This window comes from Saccopteryx leptura, chromosome 1 (genome assembly GCF_036850995.1).
Source record: "Saccopteryx leptura isolate mSacLep1 chromosome 1, mSacLep1_pri_phased_curated, whole genome shotgun sequence".
In the NCBI taxonomy this organism is placed as follows: domain Eukaryota; kingdom Metazoa; phylum Chordata; class Mammalia; order Chiroptera; family Emballonuridae; genus Saccopteryx; species Saccopteryx leptura.
The window spans coordinates 56,253,570-56,266,617 of record NC_089503.1 but is presented as its reverse complement, the minus strand read 5'-3'; positions in this window follow the sequence as shown (position 1 = coordinate 56,266,617).

Genomic DNA, 13,048 nt, shown 5'->3' with positions numbered 1-13,048 from the left:
GAATGAAAAGAGATATTAAGTTTTTGTGTGTCTTTGTTTTTTCTGGAGATTTCATGAATAACAAAAAATAGAGCAAAGCCTGACAGGTATTGGAAGGTGAACTTTGGTGAGAAAATAGAATTATAGTTTGTGTTTCTGCAGGATATTTAATTTACAATACAAATAAATGTGAAGATAGTAGACAAAAGAGGATGCAGTCCTGTTGCTGAGGAGAGAACTTGGGGAGAATGTGCAACCTAATGCTGATATGTGAGGTTATAGAAATAGATGAGCTTAAAACTACATTCTGGGCTCCTTGCTTAACATCATTAACCCTGAAGTTCTGAGCTCATGCTTCCCAGCCTGACTCCTCAGGTGGTATCCTGGAGACCTGTCATTCTCACCCTTCTGCCCACAACTTAAAAGAACTTCAAAATACTTGGGGCTGTCACAACAACTTTTATGGTAAGAGGGCTGAAAAGGGGATATTAAAATAAGTGTTTCATTTTGAGTCTATGTTCACTGGATTGTCTTAAAGAGAGAATCAGAAGAAACTGTGCAAACTTTAAGCAGCCAACAAGGTTGAGATGGGGTTGGGGAAGAAAGAGTTAAACAAAAATGAATGCACCCAAGTTTACCAGATTTGGCTTTGAAGAACTCTTGAATACTTCTTCTAAGCCAACCCATGTTCAGAGGAGAAAAATTTGTCACCATTGAACACATTCAATGATACCGAAAGGCTTCAGTTTATTGTGTTCATTAGATTCCATATATGTATATGTGCAATCATATGGTATTTGTCTTTCTCTGATTGGCTTGTTTCACTTAGCCTAATAATCTCTAGGTCCATCCATGCAGTTGTAAATGGTACAATTTCCTCCATGCAGGCTGGCTCTAAGGGTCAACCTTGATCACCATGTATGAGACACTGTGCAGTGGTTGCCCCTTGAGGTGAAGCTCTTCCAGGCATGGTTTGGTCCCTGCTGGACTCTCCCTTTGGGTGTACCACTTGTGGCTACTTGGGTCTAGCTCTGGTGTGATCTAAAGCCCATCACTGGTTGTGTTGGTTCTGGTTCCATTTGGGCAGGGTTTGTATATGGAATGATATTAGACTTTGTTTGTAACCATCCATGGGCTACCTATCAGGAACCACCACTCAGTTCACTGTTTATAGCTAAATCTACTGTTCTTGGGTATACATGGGACGTGTAAATCTGTGTAAGGGTCAACTTTTTCTCCCTTAGAGCTGAAGGCAGCTCTGTAAAAATACCCAAGCTCTTTGAGATCTGCCTCTACCTGTTAATTGCTCTGCTTGTCCTTTTGATTGTTTGGTCTTCCTGTGGAGTCTTCTGAATAAAGACTGCAGACTGGGCCAAGACTGGCCTCACCCCACACTAGGGCTGAGAGAACAGGGTTAGTAGGTCCTCACTTGGGAGTCACTCAGTCAAACAATAAGGGGAAAGTAGTCCTTACTTCAGAACCAAATCACTCAGTCACTGCCAGAGACACCAATTCTATTGGTGTCCAAGTCCACTCTGCAGGAGTACTTTCAGCTGAGGTGGTGATTCAATCAGGGGCAGGCTGAGAGAGTTTCCCACTAGGGCTGGTGATGGCCCAGCCCCCATGAGAGGGCTTAGTGTTTTGTTCAGGCATCTGAAAATAGCCTCCAAGGGGCTCACACTTTGACTGTTTGAACTCTAAACCTCTCTCCTTTACCCATGCTTCCAAAGGGTTGGGAATCTAGGATTTGGCAAAACTAAACCAGCCTTCTCTTAGGGATGGTGCTCGTGGTCCTTTAGAAAGGGGTCTGGCACTTCTTCCCCTTCCCAGGGCAGCTCAGAGTGAGCTTGCGGGGGAGGCAGGAGTCACATCACCACTGTGAAGTAGCTACACACCCAGCCATTACCATGAGGCTCCCTGATCAAGGCTTCCCTAAGTTGATAGGCTCAGGAAGTTCTAGCTCTCTGCATGGAAATCTTCCCTCCCAACTTCTAATGCGCCAGAGGTGGTGAGGCTGTGCCCTAAAGTCCTGACTCTCCCAACTTCTCTTCCCTCCTGACTGCTCATGCACCAGAGGTGGCAAGGCTGTGCCCTAAAGTCCTGACTCTCACAACACTCTGCTCTCCCAGCATGTCATACTCTCTTTCCAAGGCCCCACCCACAGTCCCATTAAAGGGTGATGTCTACAAGACTGTTGAAGAGGTTTGGGTACTTTTCTTTCCTCCGTTAGCTCAGGTGAGCTCAGAGAGGAGGCAGGAGTCACCCTACCCCAGAGGCAGATTTAACGGTGGGCGCACCAGGTGCACGCCCTGGGCCCCGACTTCTGAAGGGCCCTGCAAAACCCCAACTTTACACTTTTTTCTAATGACACTAAGTTTGGTTTCATATGTGCAATTTTAACATTAATAGTACATAATATTTTTTATTTATTTAAAAATAAGGTTAACATGTATTTTCATTTTCTCTGTCTCTCTCTTTTTTCAAGGGGCCCAATATTTTCTTCTGTGCCTGGGGCCTCAACTGACCTTAATCCGCTTATGTTCACACCCTTCCCATGCAAAGTAGCTAGCTACACACCAGCTATACCCCAGAACATGCCCATCTGACTTCTGAACCAAAGCTTCCCCAGGGCAACAGGCTTGGAAAGTCCTGGCTCTGCATAGCACTCTGCTCTCCTGCAATGCCAAGCTCTCGTTACAAAGCGCTACAAACAGTGCCCCTTTGGGGATAATGCCTGCAAGCCTACTGAAGTGTTTTGGATACTTCATTTCCTTCCTAGGATAGCTTAGACATTTTTTTTTTTAATTAATCAATTAACTAATTTATTTATTTTGTATTTTTCTGAAGTTGGAAACGGGGAGGCAGTCAGACAGACTCCTGCATGCACCCGACCGGGATCCACCCGGCATGCCCACCAGGGGGCGATGCTCTGCCCATCTGGGGCGTTGTTCTGTTGCATCCAGAGCCATTCTAATGCCTGAGGCAGAGGCCATAGAGCCATCTTCAGTGCCCGGGGAACTTTGCTCCAGTGGAGCCTTGGCTGTGGGAGGGGAAGAGAGAGGCAGAAAGGAAGGAAAGGGAGAGGGGTAGAGAAGCAGATGCGCGCTTCTCCTGTGTGCCCTGGCTGGGAATCGAACCCGGGACTCCTGCACGCCAGGCCGACGCTCTACCAACTGGCCAGGGAAGCTTAGACATTTTTCTCAGGAGAGGGAGGAGTCCCACCTCACCCCAATGCAATGTAGCTAAACACCCCAGAACACACTCACCTGGCTTCTAGACCAAAGCTTCCCCGGGGCAAAAGGCTTGTAAATTCCTGTCTCCCTGCACAGCACTCTGCTCTCCCAGCACCTCCTGTGCCTAAATCGGGCAAGGCTGGGTCCTAAAGTCATAAATTTCTGCACAGCACTCTGCTGTATCAGCACTGCATGTTTCTTTCTAAGGCCTCACCAACAGTAAGTACTCTTTTGGGGATCGTGCCTGGAAGCCTATAGAAGAGTATTGGCACTTCTCTTCCTTCCACAGGTAATAGGGGCTGTGCTCACTAGAGAGATAGAAGTTGCACCCTGACGATGCCATCACACACACCCTAGTCTCTGCCATTTGGTTCCCAGACAGAACTTCTCTGGTGAGAGCTATATACCAGAGGTGGGGGAAGCTGGCCTTCTTTCCAAAGCCACACGGTTTAGTAGTCTGGGTCTTTGCCAAAAGCATCCCTGTAGAAAGGGCACTGCAAAAGATACTTCTAAGACTGAGAAGGGCAAAGTGGCCCTGCCAGCAATCCTTGATATACTCTGAACTCTCTTAGCTGGTACTGTAATAATAATAATAGAAGTGCTGATACCTGGGAAAGTGGTGTCTGGGTCTCTGAATTTCACCTATGCTATGTGGGCTCCTGTTCCCATCTTTGTTATTCTGGATTGGAGGTCGCTGCATTGGTTTGACATACCATTCTCTTAAGGAGAGGAAGTTCCACATCCATGATATTCCTTCAGCTTTTAAGCCGCTGCACATGAGTGCAGGGGTTAGCCATTTTTGTGTCTCTGCTCTTTTTACCAGTTTCTATGTAGATTTTTCTGTAAGTGCTTGGTTATAATAGTACAGATCAGGTAGTCTTCAGTTGGTTTTTCAGATTGATTGCTCTAAATTTTAGTGGTAAATCTAGCTTGGGGTTTGAGTGTAGCTTTCACCTACTCTGCAGCCATCTTGGAATTCTCATGTGCATCTTCCTGTCCATGTTGGCAGCCTCTGATCTGGGCGCCTGTGACTCAATTTTTTCAAATATGATGAAGCTGTTCTGGCCGAGTGCTTGTAAGTGGTCCTTTGATCTCTGAGCAACACAGATGTCCTTCATCCATACCTTCACCTTTGTAGAATCTGGTGTGCAGCTGCCATGACCTTTAATTGTTTTGTTGCCATGTAGGTCCCTCAGTACTCTGCTACAATTTTTATCCTGTCAGCCATGGCCAAACTGGGGGCTGCTCAACCTCCCAGGACCCATTTTCCTGAAGCATCTGCTCTTCTCCAGATCAGTGTACACTCTCACTTCTACTGCCCACACTGTGATCTTGTGAGACAGGCCTTTTCTGACACCCAGATCAACAGCTTGATTGGCCTAGTTTCCATCTTCCTCTCACTGTGCCTTGACTCCTCCCTCATCCTGCTCTGCTATACTGTGATTTTATAGACTGTGCTGGGCATTGCATCACCTGGGGAATTACTCTGGGCACTCAACATGTATGTCTCACACTTGTGCATTTTTCTCATCTTTTATTTGCTCAAACTGGTGATATCTGTGGTGTATCCAGTAGAGAAGCACAGCTACCCTGCTCTGGCAGGGCTCATGGCCAACCTGCACTTCTTGGTCCTGTCCTTCATAAACCCCATTATTTATTGCTTGAAGTCTAAGCAGTGCTGTCAGGGCCTCCTAAAGTCCTCCAAGAGGAAAGAATTAATGTTTCCTAGAACACCTGAAAGACCAAGGGAAACATAACCCCAGTGAGTCAACCTGAATCTTGGAAAGGAGGAAGATTAATGGTGAAGAGTTAATTTTTTGGTTTTATTTTAATGATTAAGTTATAATGTTCAAACACTTTGTGTAGTACTATCATCTACTATATTATGTTTTTGGTGAGTGAAACCATTGAAAAGTACATCAAAGTATTGTCTTAATACTCTTCAATATAATTAACTTCATGTAGAGTGACTTCTCTTTAACCAGGGGACTTAACCATGTTAACTGTATTATGCATGTGCATATCTTTTTGTGCAGGTATTTCTCCTCATTTCCTCACTGGACTTCCTCCCCCAAACCCTCATTTCTTTTCTAAACCTTAAGGAAGAACTACAGTATATTCATATTATATATGTTTGTTTATTATGTTTAAGTAGGCTATATTCACCTTAACATCGACTCTCTGCATCCAAATTAAATATTATTTATTTATTTACTTAATTTTATTTTTTTTAGAGAGAGAGAGAAGTGCAACAGAGAAACAGAGAGAGGGACAGATAAGGGACAGACAGGAAGGGAGAGAGATGAGAAGCATCAGTTCTTCATTGTGTCACCTTAGTTGCTCATTGATTTCTTTCTCATATGTGCTTTGATGGGGGGGTGATGGCTAAAGCTGAGCCAATTAGCCCTTGCTGAAGCCAGCGACCTTGGGATTCAAGCCAGTGTCTTTGGTCTCAAGTCAGCGTCCATGGGGTTGTGTCTATGATCCCACACACAAGCCAGTAACCCTTTGCTCAAGCTGGTAAGCCTGCACTCAAGCCAGCAACCTCAGGGTTTTGAACCTGAGTCCGTTATGTCCCAGGCTGACACTCTATCCACTGCGCCAATGCCTGGTCAGGTTATTTTATTTTAAGTGAGAGGAGGGGAGATAGAGAGACAGACTCTGGCATGTGCCTTGACTGGGATCCACCTGGCAAACTCTGTCTGGGGCCCAAGTCAGACCAATTGAGCCACTAGTTATGGGAGGGGAAGAGTAGAGAAGCAGATGGTTGTTTCTCATGTGTGCCCTGACTGGAGATTGAACCCGGTACTTCAGCATGCTGGGCCAACGTTCTATCCATTGAGCCAATCAGCCAGGGCCCAAATGTAATATTAATCAGCTCATATACCAAGAAACAAAAAAACAGGAGTGGGTGGTGGGAAACTCATAGGACACCATGGTTTATGCAGAATTTACTAGCACTTACTTAAAGTTCAGGGAGTGGTAGTTTTCTCTTGGTTCTCTTCATGTCTGTCTATTTTGAGCTAGAGAGAAAGCTTGACATTGCCAAACCTAGGATAGCTATTCAGTGTAACATCTGGATAGTGCTGGTTTCTTAAGCATCAAGAGTTAAGGTGAGTAACCACTCACTTCCAACATAGGTGCACTGCTAGACTATAAGATCCATGTGGCCCAGAATTCAGGGACTGTTATGTTCACTGATGTATTCCCAGCCACAAGAGTGGCATCTTTCAGATACTAGATGCTCAATATGTATTGTTCAATAAATGAGTAGGGAAGGTGAAAGGGCAGAAGATTCTTGACAGCTCATCCCCAAGGAGGGAGAATACTAAGAGGTCTGAATGTCTGAAAACTGGGGACATCAAGCAGCTGGTAAACATCAATGGAATAAGGTTGGATGCCAAAGACTTTGGGGACAAAATAAGATTTATATGGTCATTAAGGCTATTTCTAAGGGTGCAGCTCAGGGATTAGTTGATTGTGTGTGTGTGTGTGTGTAGATTATTCCAAAGATATTTCTAAACTACTAGGGGAAATTTTGCCCCCAAACTTATGGGTGTCTCATTTCATCACTAGCATTGCCTTTGGCCTGCTCATTCCTAAAGGACCCAAAATATTTCCTGAAGAATTGAGTAAGGATATTCCTGGTAAAAAACAAACACTTAAATTTAGTTGGAAATGTTGTCTCCCTTCTTCTATATATTATAGCCACTGTAGAATGTATTCTAAGGAACCCAGAACTCTGTGTCTGTCAGCTAGAAAGAGGTCACTGCCAACCCTGTGTGTCTGAAGGTCATAGATTGTACCCATTGAACCCAAAGCAAGGACAACAGATATTGAGATCAGAGTTACCATTTTAGAACAGTATGTGTAATAGTAGCTAACCAAAGTTTTCAGTAAATTCTTTCTGATTGTCCACTTTGAATAGATAGCAAGAGCTCAATATTCCTCTTTAGGGCCACAAATCTTTTACTGAACAGGCGACAGGAATTTCCTCTTCAGAAAGTTAGCAGAATTAAGCTTGAATATTAGACACCCAGTATATGTTTGTAGGGGTCCTTTGGCTTTATTGTTTTGCCTTTTCTCAACAGCAGTTTTGAGCTTGGAGCCAACTTTTACCCATGAGCCCCATCACCGCATTGCTAGTCATTCCATGGCTGCACTGATGTCAAGAGGTCATGAGCTCTAAGAAATCTGGGGTCTATGTCTCTACATCTTTTCCATCATGGTACAAAAGCCTCATCATGTCTCTTAATACTCCCTCTGCTCCATAGACCCAATAATGAGTATCTCAGTGTGATGCAAGGGGGAGTCCTGAGATGGTATCTAGAAAGCTTTGCTACCAGGTTAGCCAGTTAAAAAGATTATCAGGGTATGATGTACAGTGGTGTCTAGGTTTTGGCATTAGTTAAAATTCTGTGTCCATGAATCTGAAGTTTTGGTTCTTAATCTTTTGGTTAATGAGACTCTTACCCATCCATGAAGAAAATCTGAGTTAAGCAAAATCTTACCTCTGACCACTACCAGCTGTGTAAATTTAAGTTGTTTTATCTTCTCTGAATCTTCATTTCCTTATCTTTATAAAGTGGTGATAATTCCTACCTTACAGAGATGTCATAATGATTCAAGTACATAATGGACAGAGAGCACTAAATCCAGTAGCCAAGAACCAGTTTTACGTGTGTTTGTGTAGTTATTGAATCAATGTCTATCTTCTGTATTTACTGCAAGCACCAGCAAGGCATTGTTTTCCTGACTTGTCTACCTTAGTACTTTGCACGTGGCCCAGAATATTAAGAATCCTTTATCTTTAAAATAAATGAATGAAAAAGAAAAGACTAAATTCCTGGCAAATGATAAATGTAATTAATTATATAATTTTTATTGAGCTCAGTAGATGGGAGCATTTATTATTGTTATCATCATTATGCATTAGGCAGCTTTGTACCTAATATTAATATAAAGTAGTTTTGATTTTAGGAAGGAAATGGCAAATGCTGATTGTTTTGTTGCCAATGCAGAATTTTTGTGCAAGTTCACACTGCTCCATAGAATCCTTGGACCTATTAATTCATAACTAAGCTTCTATAGGATTCTAGGTACCAAACGGGTAATCTAATCTGATCTAAAAGAAGTTTATAATATATAATTCCAGGATTCAAGGCTTGTCCTTTGTTTAACTAGTCTAGAACATACTCTAAATCTGGGATATCCTAGAGCTGGATGGGGTCATTAGTGACTGGATAATGAGTGGTTGACTAAGTATGTAGTTTTAATATATCAGGTAAAAATGTTGTGCACACTCTTACTCTAGGCCTGACTGCTAGCATTCAAAGAATTGGGTCAGAGATGGTCCTAGACAAGAGAAGAAGGAAAAGGAAAAGGCCTGTAGAAAGCAAAATGTCTCAAGTTCTTCAAAGCCAGGACTTCCCAAGCATATTAATCTACATTGTACATGGAATGGTCATGGGCAATGATTTCCTCATAGCCCTTTGTAAAGAGCTGTTTTTCCTTTTACAGGGGAGAAAAAGGAAGTCTACAGAGGTTGATTTAATATGCAACTGCTATAAATTCCCTCAGAGTGATGTAAAATTGTGATTAATACAAAATTATGTTGTTGAAATGCTTTGCAGATTAGAACTATATAAGGAATGGACCTTAGAGAGTTATCCTTCTGAATTCCTTCTACCTTCTCCCATGAACCAGTGTAGGAGAAAAACTTGAGGGAGACAGGAGAGAAATGGAGTTCAACTGCAGAACTGAGAGAGGAAGGAGCCGGAAGGGGAGAGAGGACACACAGAGAAGAGTATTGACTGAGTTCCTGGGTCTTACTTCCGTGTGGTGGGCCTTGCTGGGGAGTTGTCTTGCTCTTATCCTGATTAAGAAATGCTGCAGAGGCGTGGTGGTGTGATAGATTTCCTTGGTATTTTCCCTTGAGGTTTCAGCAATTTAAATATCTATTATTCAACAAAGGATTTTTCTGCTTAAAGCACAAACACATCTGAGTGATCTGTGCATTGAAACGTCTAAGGGTGGGTAAGTGGAAGCAAACCAGAGAGCAGAAAAGGGAGAAAAGCTGAGAGAAAGTACAGATGTAGCCCTGCAGCCATAAGCTCATGAAACTGGCTCAGCCCAGAGAGTGTAGGAATCAGGTTGTGGCTGGCACTCCCTTTAGCCTGGAGAAGCAGAAAGATTTAGTGAGCAGTCCTGCAGGAATAAACAGAACGAAGTGCAGCTGATAGAAACAAAGCCACAGAAGTGTGCATGAGTACCTTAAACATGTCAGAAAGAATACAGTTCTCTAACTTCATGTCTGTACCTAGGGGATGAAGGTGACTGAAAAGAAATCATAACGATGAAGAAATCTCTCTCTCTCCTCATATTTAACCCTTGGAGATCATCCATCAAGCATGATGTAGCAGAAAAGCTGTGGTCTGTTTCTAGATCTGTCACTTATCAAATGTGAAAATAAACCAATCATTTTAACTCCTTGAGCCTTTTATGTATCACTTGTAAACTGGGAATAATGGTTATTTCATGGGATCATTGTTAGAATAATATTAGAATATAAAGGCTTGTGGGGAAGGAGATGAGGGAAACGGGGTAAAGAGGGACAAATGTACGATGATGGAAATGATCTGACTTTGGGTGATGGGTACACAACATAACCAACAGTTCAAATGCTGTAGAAACGTTGACCTGAAACCTATGTACACTTATTGATCAATGTCACCCTGTTAAATTTAATTTTCTAAATAAAATTTGAAAAATCACACACATACACACAAAGAATATGAAGGCAGTCAGAAAAGAACTTGGAACATCATAAAATCTCCATATGTACGCTTTTCCCTTTCCAATAGAAAACTGGGAACTGACTGCTTCAGCAGTCTGTCTGGACTCCTCTACCTTGCCCACCCACATGTTCCTCTTCCACCGCTACTCATAGTCAGAGTTTTGGGATTTTTGAAATAAACTTTTGATTGGCGCATAAATTTACAGAACAATTTCAAAGAAAAAATGAAAAGTTCTTTACATCCTTCAGCCAGTGTCCCTAATGTTAACAAAAACATGGTACATTTGTCAAAATGAAGGAATTCCTAGTGGAACGTCACTATTAACTTCCTTCCAGACTTTATTTGTATCTCACCAGTTTCTCCACTCGTGTGTTTTCCAATCCAGGATCCAATGCAGGGCACCACATCATGTCTGCTAAGCCTTGTCTGGTCTGCGACAGTTTCTTAGTCTGTCCTTGGTTGTCATGGCCTTGAAAGTCATGAATAATATTGGTCAGTTTTTTTGTAGATGGTCAGAGGTTTTAATTCATTAACTTCAAACATCCTCTCCTCCCTTTTGTCAAGAATGGAGAAGAGGACAATGTAGAGGCAATTGGCTGCATTGCAGGATGTCAGGAGTCCTCCTTATTTCAGTCCAGGTCCCAGTGTGTCCTGCAGATCAGAGAACAGGACACGTAAAGGTTCCATCTGCTTGAGCCCATTAGCAGCAGTTCCTGAGGTTTTCCAGGTAGTTCTTCTAATTAGGAGAACAATCTTTCTCCTCCATGTGCTGTACCCCAGTATAAGCCTTCTCACATCTATCAAACAACACTGTTTTCATTCATTGAAATTTTAGAAATTTTGCAGTTTCATACACACACACACACTTTTTTTTTTTAGCTTTTCTAGCCCCTCATTCTGGGATGCTTTCTTTGCTTTGTAATTAATAAATATGGCTAAAGGCAAGTTGTCTCTCAAATATGGAATGAGAGAGAAAATGACCAACGGATGTAGAAGGTTGAAACTAAACACTAGTTTTATTTGCTTATAAGACTGTATTCCATTTGACTCATTCAAAAGTTTACACTATTTAATAGTATTTAAAATGGTTTTTAAAACCAGTGTTTCTTTATTCACTGTGCTTTACCTAGAGATTAACCAGGCACCAATCCTCTCTTCTAACATTTTATGCCTCATTTTTATTCCCCCAAACAGTGTTCAACTGTGTTTGGAGGGTCTAGTGAAGAAGGGAGAAGCCCTTTCACTAGAGTAAGTAAACCTGGTTCTAATAAATTGGAATTTGCATCTATCCCCTGGCTTTTTGGGACTCTTAAACCACTAAAGAAGAGGAAGAGGATGGGCTTCTGTAGTGGGTGAAATGACGTCTCCTATTCCCAAAGAGATCTTCGGTTGCTGGACATCATAGGAGCGGAGGCTATACCTAAAACCCAATATATACTTCAGAGAGATTCCTCATTATCACTGCCTGATAGCAATGGCCAATGTGTTAAAGAGAAGAACATTAAGGATATAAATCTTTCAAGAATGAGGATTTGGTTCTTGTCACCAGGGAAAAAATACTGGAGCCCTAAAATCTTAGAATTGAGGTGAATTTGGAATGAGTGGCAACATTGGTTTTACAGCAGATTTCCAATGTGGGGACTGCTATACCTGTGACTGTGTTAGGTTAATTTATCTGTGTGCATGTTATTGAACATGTATCAAAGCAACCGGTGGTGTATATACTGATATTCTCCTTTAATAAACTAGTCCACTGAAGCTCAGAGGGATGGCACATAGCTAGTAAGTAGGAGGATTAACATCGAATCCATGCCTGCCCTGTCGTGAGACTTTTGCTTTCCTACCCCTTCTGACAGCGGCCTACTCAGTGCCTTCAGGGAAAAACAAAGGGTCTGAGAGTCTGAAAATTTACATACAGGTCTCTTTTCCATTTGATTTTTTTCACCTTGCTTTCTGGATATATGTTCCTTAAATCAAGTCAGAGTACAGTGTCACAACTTGTATGTTAGGTGTTGCCTGATGCAAATTCACTAAGGAAATTGTTTTGTAAACAGACTGGAAATTTCAAAGAAGTATGAAATATTTTTTAGCTTTGCTAAATCTATAGAAAATATCAAGCAAAGTTCAACTGATGTTTTTACTTAAATTATAAAAAACTTTAAAAGAAGAAAGACTGTCTGAGTTGGAAGGAAGTGAGAATCCTTCTATTCTCCCATTCTTCCTCTTTTCTCCTTCCTCTCTCATGTCTTATGACCACTACCCACCAACTGCCCCAACAGCCTCTGCTTGAACAGATGGGGCAGCCTGTTAGCCCTGGACATCACTAAAAGAAGGTCTTCCCTGGACCTTTACCCCAGTGCACCTATGCTTACTATGTCACTTCACAGAAGTCTCTTCATTCCAGCCTTGATGGCCTCTCCCGTAATATGAGTTTCACAACCTCTAAATCACTAAATTGTAGTGTGGCTAAAATAATATCACCTGACATAGCAGCACTATTCACAATAGCCAAAGGTAGAATCCACCCAAGTGTCCTTTGACAAGTGAGTGGATAAACAAAATGTATAGACATGAAATAGAAATTATTCTGCCTTAAAAATGTAGGAAACCCTGTCTCATGCTACAGTGTGGATGAAACTTGAGGTCATTATGCTAAGTGAGAATTCAGACAGAAGGGCAAATATTGTTTGATTCCACTTATATGAGACAGATAGAATAGTCGAATTCAGAGATAGAAAATAGATGGTGATTGTGCGGGCTAAGAGAGGGGATAATGAGCAATCACTTTTTACTTTTTTATTTTATTTTTTCTTCTTCCCAAAGTGAGAGGAGGGGAGATAGAAAGACAGACTGCCACATGCACCCTGACTGGGATCCACTCTGCAACCCCTGTCTGGGGCCAATGCTCTGCCCACCTGGGGCCATGCTGACAACCCAGCTATTTTTAGAGCCTGAGGCAGAGGTTCCAGGGACCCATCCTCAGCATCCTGGCCAATGCGCTGGAACTAATCAAGCCATGGCTGTGGGAGGGGAAGAGAG